At 40.0% G+C, this 14,565-nt stretch overlaps 1 long non-coding RNA gene across 1 annotated transcript; it reads left to right on the plus strand.

Moving 5' to 3' along the window:
- Window positions 1-3,056: 3,056 nt before the first annotated feature.
- On the plus strand, window positions 3,057-3,457 carry LOC116041164. Its single transcript, XR_004102857.2, has 3 exons — window positions 3,057-3,233; window positions 3,269-3,271; window positions 3,334-3,457. It is a non-coding gene; the product is annotated as an uncharacterized LOC116041164 (long non-coding RNA).
- Window positions 3,458-14,565: the final 11,108 nt, after the last annotated feature.

Here is a 14,565-nt window from a genome sequence, read left to right on the forward strand (position 1 = left end):
TTGTATTCATGTATTTCTCCGAATGATTTGTATATGCGACAGGAAGACGTTTGTTAAATAAGTAAGTTTGTGATGTCTTGTAATCCCATGTGGGATGGGCCAAAAGTTTGGCATGACACAGAAATAAAATATAACTAACTAACTGAACAGAAAGTAGTTCTTTTCTAAGGTGGGAAAATGCATTTGCTTTGTAAAATGGTCAGCAGTATTAAAGGACAATTCCGGCGCAAAATGAACCTAGGGGTTTATAGTGAAGAAAGAAAAGGGTTAAAGGAATGGCAATTCAGTGTGTTTTCAACCCTTTGTTGAACAGAGAGCGCCATATAGTGAGCTCAGAAAATAAAGACAGTGGTTCGCGAAACTTCATTTGACCATCACTAGGGGTTTATAATGTGTGTACCAGCAAGCTAGCTTCTAACGCTAGCCTTCGGGGCAGAGGGTAAATTGCTATTTCTACACCACTAACAAGGCTCAAAATAGCCTGCAACCAGTAACCAGTAACATAGCTCAAGCAGGGCGTTCGTGGTTCGACTGGTCATAACTGTTTTCCCAAGATGGCGCCTGTCTTAGTCTAACTTAAGTTAACTCGCAATTAATTGCAATTAATCACACATTTTTATCTATTTTAAATGTCCTTTGATTTCTTTTTGTCCCATTATTTTTTCCTCATTTTAATGCTCTTATCAACATGGTACAACGATACTTTTAAAACGGTGCCTGAACGGAAAGATTTATTTATATATATATTTAAAAAAGGAGCACCTTGTTCAATTGTATTTGTCTGTTCTGTATGTTAAAAAATCTAAAACAATAAAAAGATGATCTAAAAAAAAAAAGGAGCACAAAACGGCAAAAACAACCACTGGATGGGAAAAGGGTATTTAATAATTACTTTGAATACACTTCGAGGTTGGCGAGGCGAGGATGAGTCTGTGTTTTTCAGACAACGGCAGTTACAGTCTGATGTTAGAAGCCTCTCCAGTGAAATACAGTCTCACTTTACACCGTTTAGCTGTCAGCATTTTAACCATGTTTATTCCAGCTGCTAGCTAACGGTAGGCTAACGTTACCTTATGCTAAGTGTAGTGTTGACTAGCGTCCCGTGCGGCGATGTTTCAGTTCCCTCTAACGTCCGTTTTTGGAGCATCAGAGAGAAGCCCAGGCATTTAAGTGGCACCTAAATAAGGCACCGAAATCCGCGTTGCTATTCGGTCCGGTAGATAACGGTCGTTAAGGCACTGGTGCCGTATTAGCACCGGGTCTCAGACCCCATTCAAAACGACGATTTTTGCCGAAAAGCGACTAGTTTGCAGGTATGTACTACTCTTTGGCCGGCTGGCAAGCCCAAACAGGTGTGTGCAGCGTGCCTGTTGTTTTGTTTCCGGTCTAGCTAGATCCGTTGTGGTGTTGTAGTTTTTCTAACGTTACTAGTTGTTGCAACAGCATGTGAAAAAAACTACAAAGTTTGCTAGGACAAAAAGAAAGTTTTTTTTCAAAAAATTGACGCCGTTAAAATGGGTTTGCGTTAACGCCGTTAATAACGTGTTTAACTGACAGCACTAGTCTGTACACTTGCAAAGTTCTCAATGCTTCGGTTTACATGTATGTACCCTCATTATGCTTCCTTTGAAGTGTGGTGCTAGTTTGAGCCTTGTTAGTGGTGTAGAAATAGTGATCTCCCCTTGCCATGAAGGCTAGCGTTAGAAGCAGATCACCGGTTTGCGCTAGCTTGTTTCAAGCTAGAGACACATTTGATTAGCATGAAAACATATCCCAGAGAACGGTCAACTTGGTACACATATGTTATTAACCCCTAGGTTCATTTTGTGCCGGAATTGTCCTTTAAATGGTGTTTTCAACAGTAAATGGTGTTAAAAAAAAAAGAAAAGTAGATACCCTACCTGGGGACACATCTCAGAAGAAAGAGCAAATAGCAAAAGAAACAAAACAAAAACACAGTTTGGTAATTCTTTTTATGGCTTTGCTCCAATCTTCTATAATCTTTTTTTCTGGTTTAGTCTCCTCCAACTCTCTTTAGTTGCTAAATGCTCCATTATGTTCAGGTAGTAAACACTGGCTTTATGTCTCTGTGGATTCATCAGTATCAGCGACTCCTTCAACGTTACACATGTGATCCAATATAAAATATATCATTCATCATCATTTTAAAGATTCACAAGTCATACATATGGCAATTTCAGAAAATGTGTGCTGTTACTCATGCAGGAAATAGCTTAGTTATAATCCACAATATAGCCAAAAGTAAAGAAAAATATGAAATCCTAATGTGAACCTCGAGTGTTGTCTGAGTTTCGATTGATAATCATTCATATGTGATCGGTAAATGTACATTTCCATGCTTTTTCCTATTTATGTTCATAAATGCTAACAAGAAACATTAATTTGTGAACTGAAGATCTGTTGTATTGAGTGAAAGGACATGACATGAGATGGGCCAAATCCTCCTCCTGACAGTCTTTACAGATAGAGTAGGTCTAGACCACACTCTAATTACAAAGACCCAACAATTCCAGTATTTTCCCCACGATCAAGCATTTAGCGACAGTGGCAAGGAAAAACTCCCTTCTAGGCAGAAACCTTGAGTGGTGAGGAAAACTTCCTTATAGGGAGAAACCTCAGACAGACCCAGGCTCTAGGTAGGTGGTGTCTGACGGTGCCGATGGTGCTGCTCACGTTTACAGCTGCAACAGCTGGTATTTGGTGAAAAGGTTAATACAGAACAGTGATGTTTCTCAGACAGGTGCCACGCTCATGCACAGTCCATGGCCTTTCACTGAACTGCCAGTGAGTACAGCTCCTCCTCACACATTCCTGTCCCTATAATCAAACCTCGCCAGGACAGGCAGGAGTTACATCCTTTTATAACATTAATAGGCCTAATATTTTCCTCGTCAATTGTGTATTATTTCACCCACCCGCTATTAATCCGTTAGATTAACCATGGGGCCGGGGATATTATCGCTCTTTCTCTCCCCTTTTCTCTCTTTCTCTCCTCCTTTCTTCTTCTTTCATTTATTATACAGGAAAGTTAAAAGTAACATTAAGTTACAATATAAACGGGCCTGACTCAGTTTAAAAACTGGTTTCCAGCTGGTTCCTGTTCTGCAGAAACATACAACATTAAACACAACTTACAGTACATAAGGACAGAAACATTTTTACAGGACATCTGCATGGACTAGACAGATACGGACAGCTAAAACAACAATACAGTTTACAGCACATGAGGACAAAAACATAGGTACAGGACGTTAGTATGGGCTAGCCAGATACAGACAACGAAAAACAAACAATATAGACAGTGCAAACAAGACTTGGACAATACATGAACAATCAATGTGTGCAAGTGTAACTGTTGAGAAGAAATAGTTTGTGTGCCTTTTTGAAATATGTGATGGATGGTAGTGCTCTAATGTCATGGGGAATGTCATTCCAAATTTTGGTGTATCTATAAAAAAGTATTTCTGGCCATAGTTGTTTTTGTATGAGGGAACTGGAATGAATGCCTGTGAGACTGACCTAGTGAGGCGTTCTGGTCTCATATTGTGTGTTGGGAGAAGTGCAGCAAGTGCTGATAAGGTGCCATTTTGAATCTGAAAATAAAATGCAATAGCGTGGCTGTTTATATAGTTCTGGTTTTGCTCTGGCACGTCTCTTTGTTTACATGCCACGGGTGAAAAGACGTGCGCGATGTTCATTTTAGAAAATGGGACGCACTGAGAGTGATTTCCGGGTCACAAACCGGTGGATTGAGGATCAAGGATTTGAGGAGGTACAAATTTGGGAAATGAGAAAGGCCCACAGTTTAGCTGCGCCGAGCTGCACTGTTTTTCGTGTTGTCTTTGTTAATGTCAAATTGTCATGACATCTCGGACAATGCTAACTTTGCATTAAAAGTGTCATAATTTACCGAATGACACTTAATGACAACAGTCATGAACACTCAAAAATGACTCCTTCATGTTCATGACAGGTGTCATGTCATAATAATGACAGTGTCATGTCAGTCTTATGCACACCCCTTCAAATAAAGTGTTACCACTTTGACTAACGTTACCTTGGAGAGCTAATTTACATGTTGGGCCACCGACTAAAGAAAATGACACCACCCATGTTGCTGTTCCTAATGTTAGATTTGGTTTATCAAAGCAACACAGGACAGAAAATAAGCACATCATAAACAAACAGGTCAGACCTCTGTGTTTAACTTTATATCTTTTTTTTGTGATCAACTTTTTATTAGCACCTTCAGACATATAAAACAAATTCCACAATGTGAGAGAGGTAATATCAGATGGTGCACAGAACAGAGAAACACAAATTGAACAAGAACAAAAACCCTCTCCCACCCCCCACCCTCTGCGGTCTCGAGGAAAACAAAACAACAAGCAAACAGAAATCACGTCTCAAGAATTAGAGGAGAGTGATTAGCACTCTCCTCTAATTATTGTGGGGTTGAGGTCATTAAGTCTGTATATGTATCTAAATATTTGTGCTGCTGCGCTTTCCCATAGGCTGATAGTTGATGATTTGGCTTTGTTAATCCTTGCTGTAGAGAGCTCAAGCATAACTATGCTTAAACAGAGTTTATCCCAAAGATACTTACAAGTGCAACAGCAAGAACGCCAGGTCAGCATCGGATTTGCAGGCTTCTGTTTGTCTCAGTTCTCGCTATTCTGAAAACGTAGGTCCGATGTTTACTTGTGTCTGACTCCTCGCTCGGTCAGTCTGCCGTTTCCTCTTTCTCTGTTCCTCCGACAATGCTTTCCTAGCTTTCTGCTTCTTTTTTGCTGGCTCGACCATGACGATAGTGTGAAAAACTCCATCGCTACCTTGTTCTTATAGCTAGCCGGTTCCTGCATGTGTGCAGTGCCGTAAAGCAATTCGTTACATTGCGAGATCTGATATCACGCAATACTTCCTGGCGCTGAGTTGCAAGGGTGGTTTTTCCGCTCACATGCGCTAGGGGGAAGCGAGACGACCACCATTCAACCCGAAAAAAGTCATATAACCATTCCATTGACTCTGAAGCTGTTCAGTTCAGGTAAATGAAGCTAAAACTGCATAGTTCTCCTTTAAGTCTTGGTAGTGAAGTTAAATCATGTGAACATTGTCAACAACCAATGGGTGTGCTCCCTCCAGCACCAAACAGGAAGCAGCAAACAGCTACAGCCAGTGTTGTTTAGGGACTGTTCGTTATTAAATTAAGGGGCCACCGGAGGAGTTTGTGGCCTCTAACCTAAAAAGACGTGACCCTCCCCACGTCAGTAATAATTCTCCTATGACCCTCCAAAACAAATAGAAAAAAATTAATGACCCTCCCCTCGAGTGCAACAAAGAAGTACAGATACCATTTGATTTTTTACAGCCACGATGTATAGGAGTTAACCTCTGCATTCTGATCTTATACATCACACTCCTCTGTTATGGTGTGGTGGTCATTTTAGTAGATTTACTCACTAACATTGTTGTGGAAACACAATAAGCATGGAAACTAAATGCACACTTCATTCATTACTGCATTACTTCAAATACTAAGTTACTCCTCTAGTAAACTAGTATTCATATGAAATAAAACAATAAAACATTGAGACTATTCAGCAAAGGACGCTGGGATATAACCAATTCAACACTGGTTTCTATGGACTTGTCACTATCGTCATTGTATATTTTAGCACATAGGTAAAGCTGCCGAAGCTGAACATTACATTCCAAAACACATATGTTTATTTTTAAAGTTTTTAAGTTACATTGTAACAACTTAACAATTCGCCCTTATGAAATGAAAACCTACAGTCTGTTGAGATGCCTCTCCAAACGCAGAAACCAAGCGCAGTCACACCATAAAACGTTAAGACACGTTGAGAAAAAAGATCCGCATTTTGCCGTAATCCAATGACACAAAAAAAGTAATCCACAGCAGTAGATCCACAAAAAGGTAAATGATACGGTGTATCCAGCAAGGCCGATATGAGTGTCACATACGAGGCCTCTCCACTTCGCTGTTTAAACAAAGTGGAATAAACGTATAAAAGTCCAAATCTACACAAAACCTGCAATCAATTAGTAAGCTGACATCACATTTATATACATGGCATTTAGGAAACCTTTATTGCAAGGTTGGCACGGCAAGATGTCCATAGTGCAACAGTAATTTTCGTTTTTTTGCGTCCTGCTGCTCCCATCGTCAGCCAGGTAATAATTTTTTTTACCAAAGCAGTATATGAAATCAGATGTATTACCTATCACCATTTAGTTGTTTTGTGTTATTTAAGATATTTATAAAATATCTGGTCATGCCAGATCTAATTATTCTACTAATTTTTTAAACAATGCAATTACTCGTTTGAGCCACCAGGGGGACAGTGCTCTTCCTGCCCCCCCAGCAAACTCTGCGTATGCGGTCAGAACCATCTGCTAGGGGGCCGAGACTGAGAGCTACATGGATAAATATGCACCAAACAAGCCACTTTGAAATTTTGCTCTTTTCATGAATAAAAAAGTTGGGTGACCCCCCCCCCACCCAGACTAAAAAATGTTGGATGACCCTCCCCTCAGCATAAAATAAAAAGACATGACCCTCCCCTATTTTCCTCCGGTGGTCCATTCCATAAATACCGAACGGTCCCTTATGGTTGCTATAGCGCTGCGATAAGCTAAACGCTAAAGAGGGAAAGTTGGTGATTTTCAACCCTGAAGCGCGTCATCCAACGGGAGTTTTACCGGCGGATAAACGCAGACCTCCGGGTACTGGAGACATTCATCTGCATGTACGGTGAATAGAAAATCAACAGACTTTCCCTTAAGTTACCAGCTAACGCTAGCGGAAGCTAGCTAGCTATCTTTGTTACATTTTTCAATACAAATCTAGTTGTAATCTTGCAATGTGTGAACCTGCATGATCCCCAGTCTTTACGTATTATGACAGTCTTTAACGTTAGATTTGAGGTGATTGTCTTTAGATGCCAGATGGTGTCAGAAGTCTTCTAGTGTATGGTAGGCATAACTCCTCTGGGCACCATGCTCCACAGACACCTTGAGGTTACTGTAAATATTCATCACTGCATCAACTGTGTTTGTTATTTACTGTATGATCTCCAGCTTGTGTTTGTCTGAAACCTCCATGACAGCAGTGGCAGATTTGCCACACAACAGTGAGAGAGAGAATAGTCATGACACTGCGCTGTAAGCTCGGCCGAGTGGAAAATACTTCTGCTGTCATTCTCAGTCTCACTGTGTTTTTCTTTTCCATCATCCCAATGTCACAGCAGCAGTGTGAGAGATGGTTCTAACGGTTGGCTTCACCCCCTCTGGGACAATCTTTAGCTAACTACTGGTACTCCTGTTTGGCCCTCTTTATTCTCCTATATCACAGCATTTATAAAGAAAAGGTTTGTGTATGCAGCTGCAGCACCTTGTCTCCACTTCTTCACAAATCAGGACATAAAGCAGCGGTTTTCAAACATTCTCATCATGTTACTTTTGAAGACACATGCACCCTCTCCCTGTGAACCAGTTCAAGCATGGTGAAATGAGTGACAAACTATGGAAGCCAATATCTACCAAAAAACAACTAAATGTGAAAAGTGAAAATGTTGACTCATTCATCTCCCGACAGCTCATCATTTTAACCTCACTTCATAAAATGACCTTTTAAAATCAAAATTGTGACTTAGTATCTCATAATATTGACCAAGTCGAATTCATGAGCTAGTATCTCATACTTTTGATTTAGAAATTCAAATGCATGACTTAGTATCATATTTTTGACCGTGAGTACATTTCCTGACACTGAAACAGAGGAGCTTTGTCATATTTTCTTCAGTTTTGATGCACACTTGCTTGTTGCAAATCATCTGTTTTTCTTTTTGGCCCTGTCAAAAATATGTACATATGGTACTAAAAACTGCATTATTGATTTTGACACCTCGGGGCAGTGAAACCAGCACAGTAAGTGAACACACTATCAACCTTACAAAGATGATGTGCGTGTTTCAGTGTTGTAGTGGTTGGTTGGTGACTACCAACTGTCGAGTTCAAGTCAAGTCTCGAGTCCCTAGTGTTCGGGTCCCAGTCTAAGTTCGAGTCACCAAAAAAGAGTCTGAGTCGAGTCACCATTACCTGAGTTTAAGTCCTAGTCGAGTCACGAGTCAAGAGAATAGAGACTCAAGTACTCCATCATTGCCTATTACACATAAAATAGTCAGAATATTCATCCAACTTCCAAGTCCTATTTCATGAAAGCTCAAGTCTGATTTCATAAATCATCGAGTTTGAGTCAAAGTCATCAGTGCCCGAGTCCAAGTCAAGTTGCGAGTCCAGAGAATAGCGACTCGAGTTGGACTCAAGTCTGAGTCCAGGACTCGAGTACTCCATCACTGGCGTGTTTGTAAAACATTGCCTATATTTACATCCAGCAGACAAGGAGCAACATTAGCATTTATTTGGAGCCATGTTTGTGCCCACCTGATGAATGTCAGTCCAATATTCTCTCTTCTTGTAGCTCTGGTTTGGTCTCCACCTAACTTGATGCTTCAGTTCCTGTGACCCGTCGATTATCGCAGCTGCAGTGCAAGGCAAATCTCTACCAACTCCTGAGAACAAAATCTGTCTCTTTAGCTGCTTAATGCTAGGCTATGTTCACCAGCCTGTCTCTAACTATGTCACTCTGCTGCTGAGCAGGTAGAGTACAGAGGGTTTATCAGAGCTTTGTCACTGAAGAAACAGCTGGAAACCGAGTTGATGAGCACATTTTGCAATTAGAAAACCAAAACAATGAGCTCTAAGCTGCTAAAAAAAAGGCTCTGTAGAGTTGAGGGACGCTGCAGAGTTGGAGACAATTCTCTGCGGGGATATCACTACAAGCAACCCATTTCACATTAAACATAGTGATATGATTAATTGTTAATATAAAAATGATTAATGCAGCTTCTTTCTGAGTTATTCTTGCCAACCTGTGCTCTCAGAGCACCAAGCACTCTCATTTAACTTGAGACCTGTGCCCATTTTTCTTGCCTCTGCAGTGCCTCTACTAGCTACTGATGTACAGTATGAACTCTGGGTTGGTGCCATAGTACAATAAACGGATGCCATTACCAATTATGTACCTTGGAGAATCATGTGCAGAAAAAAGTTGGCTTTTTTCAAGGCTTTGTGGGATTTTACAAGCTAGACAATGTTCCACAGAGGTGTTTCAGTTGGCCCTGCCTGATGATTATTGGTGGTTGAATATTTGCATTTGCATGTTTAATGCAATTCTAATTCTTGCAATTTGCATAATGGCCCTTTGCTATCCATCTGAAGTCACTTAGAGGCAAGGGAGCAAATGGCTCGCTGATCTCTGCCGTTTCGCTGCATAATTTTCCCATTCCCGCTGATGGCCGTGGTTGGCATCCATTGTAATAGGCCGTCTGATTAGTGATTAAAATGTTTACCGGTACATGGGGAAATAGATCCAGGCAATAGGCCACCTCTGGAGCCTGAGCACGTAGCTGGCTTCACGTAGACAAATGGCTCAATGGCTGATGTCTCTTTAACCACGTACTTAGTTGGCAAAATGGTGAATGTTGGGAAGGCAGCGAAAGGGAGGTTTACTGATGCATGAAATCATACAAGCCAATAAGATTATAGCTTTTTTATTACCATTTATCACAGATGGGTGAATTTACAATTGCACAACAGTATTAGATTTTGTCAAAATCAAGGCAGTTTTAGTTTATTACTAGTTCATTACTTAAGGTTCTTCTTGCTTTGGAGAACAAATGCAAATGCAAATCTGTATAATGTGGGTTGGATGTCATACCTCACTGCAGATTAAGCATACCATGGTGAACTGTGCAGTATTAAAACAGCAGTGAAGAAAACTATTTGCTAGGCAAGTGCTGTAGCTCCATATGCAGCTGCAGTAGACTGTTCTCTGGTGACAGGCTGACATCTTCACACGTGTTCATGTTTCTCACTTTTGGCAACGGGCTTATTTAGAAGCTACTCTAGTCAGTCAAAATCAGAGTTAGTTTGAGTCTAGTCTAGCTAATCCACACAGCATTCTGCAATGGGAGAAAAACATGCTGTGGTTTATTGTCATTTCTTTAAACCAATCACAATCGTCATGGCTAGGCGCTGGACGGAGCAACGGTGCCTCTGCAAAATAGAATTGGGAAGGAACTTGTTTTGGTGGAACATGTGTATGTTCAAAAGTTGTTTTAGTCATGCAACAGAAAACTCTGATTGGACAGATAGTCTAGCTAGCTGTCTGGATTTACCCTGCAGAGATCTGAGGAGCAGTTAACCATAGATCCTCATAAATCCACCGGAGTTTAGAACGCCAACACAAAGAAAGAGGAAAGTAACGGACATCCATCCGAAATTAGGGACATTTCGTCGTCAAAATAGTTTTAGTCAGACTTCAAATGTAAATACTTTAAATAAAAGTTTATAGCAGCAGTTCTCCCCCGTTCCTCTGCTCCGGCTCCCAGTGGAGGCTGAAATCTGATTCAAGACACTGGTAGTTGCCCATTGTGCTGTGAACAGCTCAGCCCCATCCTACATCCATCCACTACGCTCTGCTACTCCCTCACTAGGAAGGGGGCCCTACTACCGCTCTACTAAGTCTTAACTGTTAGCTGTTATGACTCCAGAATGGGGGAATGAGCTCCCTGTGACACATCTTCAGACTGAAAACTCATCTGTTCAAACTGCACCTCGGTCCATAAACTAAAAAAACATCACAAAACCGCTTTCTTGGTCTCTTATTGTCTCTATATGTAGCACTTGAAGTAGATCAGCATATTTGATGAAACTGTACTCACATGGACTTTTTGGGTTGTACCCATGGATGCCAACCATTAATTAACTACACTTATTGTATATGAATAAACTTATTGTAAGTCACATTGGATAAAAGTGTTGGAGCTGTAATTGGGCGTTAAAAGTTCGGCCTGACAAGGCCCGAGCGCAACAGAATTCGGCCCGAGCCCGACAAATACATTTTGATTGTCAGATTTTTAAAAGCCCAAACCCGTTTACAGCCCGACTGTACAAAAGGCCGTCTATCAGCAGTGATTAGAGTGTCGGAAAATAGCGCGGACACGCTTTACACCGCGAGCGGGCACACGCACCACTTGGCGGAAAAGGGAGAGAAAGAAAAAAGAGACTGCGCCGCACGCACACAGCTCTTTTGTCTTCTGTCAAGAATGAGTCATTTATACATTTTTTAACATCATTTATTCATGACTAACCAACCGTGTAACATGATAGAAATTAAGTCCGAACTAGTGATGGTCAAATGAAGCTTCGCGAACCACTGTCTTTATTTTCTGAGCTCACTAGATGGCGCTCTCTGTTCAAAGAAAAACGTTAAAGGAATGGCAATTCAGTGTGTTTTCAACCCTTTGTTGAACAGAGAGCGCCATCTAGTGAGCTCAGACAAAAAGACAGTGGTTCGCGAAGCTTCATTTGACCATCACTAGTCCGAACCCCTAAGGTCCCGTCGGTCCCATTGGGTTCGGGCAAAGATCTTCAACTCTAAAAAGCGTAACCTAAATAAATGTGATGAAATGTAATATGATCTCTCCATTCATTCTGCTGCCCTGCCATCATAGCAAACAGGCTTGTGCAAAATTCTGAATTTCAGAATTGGATTGGATTCAATTCATGAATTGGAATTTGAATTGAATTGACTCCGCCCCACAGGAAGTTGAATTGGAATTGGAATGACAGGAAGTGGAATTAAATTCATGGCAATTCAAAGAAATTCCACACAGTCACACAACAGAAAGAATGTGTTGAGTCCCACATACATTCAGTGTTAGGAAAGTTACTTTGGAAATGTAATTGCTTACTGTTATAAGTTACCCATTATAAATGTGGTTTGGATTACTTTATTTGGATTACTTTATTAATGCAAAGCAATTTCCTTTTAATTTGATTAGTAACTAATTGAATTACACATTTACCTCAGTAATACCACTAAATACAATTACATTAATTTTGTAATTTAATGACATAATTTCATTACACGTAACACTAGTCACTCCTCAACCCTGCATACATTTTGTTCCAAAATATAGATCACTCTTTAAGAGAACAAATATTTATATTAATTCCACAATTGACAATAATTGTTTTCTTGATTTACAATAACTAATAAGTAAAAAGTGTGCTTGCATGCTTTTAAACACATATGATATCCAGTGTTGGGGTAACTCCTTACGAGGTAATGCCATAATATAATCACATTTGGCTGTAACTGAGTAATGTAACACATTAATGTTACTGTTGTGCTGTGAGTTAAAGGTGTGTTCAAGGCCTTCATGAGCTTTCTCTCGCAATATGCCAAGCTCTTGTTGTGTTGCGCTACAGTAATGTAATGAGTAATGAGTTACTATCCATAGAGAATAACAAGGTAATGCATTGTTTTTTTTTTTTAAGTGAATAATGTGTATTACACGTTCTTGAGTAGTGACCCCAACAATGACGATATCAAATATCAGAAGCATAATACCATCAAGAGATGGTTTTCAAAATAAAAGACTGTCTGTCTGTTAACTTACTTGTAGATGCCTTTTGAAATTTGAAGTAGCCTTGATGGAGCCACAGACTGGAGCACTGCAGTACTTAATATGGCTCTGTGCTTTCCAGGTGTTCCTTCTGGAATTGGTTCTTCAAAATGAACTAGTACAGATGACCTTTTAGGCCTGCTATTATTTTCCATGTTGCTGTTATTTACAGGTTTCAAATCTATAAACGTTTGTAATCTGAAGTTGTAAGGGACTTCTGAAACTTAAAAAGTCCGGTGTTGACCATCAAATTGTGTAGAAAAGAAGCTTTCAAACAAATGTCCACCTCAAATTGTTTAGCAACCATTTTAATACTTGGTTGAATTAAAGCATTCTGGAAAATGGAGTCATGTTCCATTATGTTCCACAAAATCACAATTACAATAAATCAAACTTAATTATTTGTTCTGTGACTAGAGCTTTTAAAGTGCCCATATTATGAAAAAAATCACTTTTTCTGGGATTTGGGGTGTTATGTTGTGTCTCTGGTGCTTCCACACACATACAAACTTTGAAAAAAATCCATCCATGCTGTTTAGAGTGAGATACAGTTTCTGAATGTGTCCTGCCTTCAGTCTCTGGGTGAGCTGTTCAAAATCAGCACGGCTTGTGACGTCACAAGCCGAAACGAGCAGGCTAACCGCAACCATTAGCTCGTAGCGTTAGCATGCTAACGCTATGGCTAACGCTAGCATGCTAACGCTCGCATGCTAACGCTAGCATGCTACCTCGTTCTCAATAGCAAAGCACTGCTACAACACACACAAGTTCACCATAATCTACAAAAGAACTACTTACATGTGCACCCTCATTTAGAAGTCTCCCAGCTAATCCTGCCTTGTAACTGACCAAAGTTGTAGAAACAGCCTCTCTTTTACTGTCTATGGAGCTAGCTAGCTGACATGATCTACATCTGAGCTACTGGGCATGTGCAGTGCAATCAAAGATAGTACAGAAGAAGAAGAAGAAAAGAGGTCTCACTCTGTAGCTAAAACAGAGACCAGGTGAAAAGAGGATCTACAGCAGTGAGAGAGAGCACTGCAGTACAACACAAATATGGTGTTTTTTGAAAATTAAACCATGTAAACCTATTCTGGTACAACCTTAAAATACAATTATGAACCTGAAAATGAGCATAATATGGCTGCTTTAACATTCATTGCTGGGGGAAAACATTTCCTGTTAATGTAATCTGTACAAGTAGTTCAAACTAATATAACGTATAGAATATGTAATGCAATCATATCTGACATATATTGTAAAGCTTCATTATGTATATGAATTTCTTTTAATTTTCATTGAATTGCAATTCTGCTTCTTTCAATTCAAATTGTAATTGTAATTCTAGATCCTGTTTTTGACATCAATTCAAATTCAATAACTGAATTGGAATTTAGGAGTCATTCACAATTCAAATCTGAATTATGCACAAGCCTGATAGCAAATAGCGGTAGTTTCTTTGTCAGAAGTCTTTGTCATTTACATGCATACACGTTAAAGTTGATTAGAAACCTGGTTACGTGAATATGTTGCCAAAAATCAGCTTTCTGCAGGAGAAATCTAGCTGGGGAAATCAGGTTTCTCCTGTATGTGACGCGTAAAGGAATTGTTCAACATTTTAGGAAATGCACTTATTTGCTTTCTTACCCAGAGTTAGATGAAAAGATTTCTACCACTCTTGTCTGTATGGTAAATATGAAACTAGAGCCACCAGGTGGTTAGCTGAGCATAAATGAGACTGGAAGCAAAGCTAACCTGGTTCTGTCCAAAATATCTGCCTACCAGCACCTCTACATTTCACTACTATACATCTATGTTTAATGCAAGAAAATCAAAAACAAAACAAAAGTGTCTTGTAGTGTTGTGTTCTGCTAGTTTCAACCGGTGACTCCCTGTAAAACCCCAACATGTCATTTTTTCATTCATTTGTGTATGGATTAAACCAGGGGTCTTCAATGCTTTTTAGGCCAAGGACCCCTTAGCTGAA

Source organism: Sander lucioperca, chromosome 5, assembly GCF_008315115.2.
Source record: "Sander lucioperca isolate FBNREF2018 chromosome 5, SLUC_FBN_1.2, whole genome shotgun sequence".
Classification (NCBI taxonomy): domain Eukaryota; kingdom Metazoa; phylum Chordata; class Actinopteri; order Perciformes; family Percidae; genus Sander; species Sander lucioperca.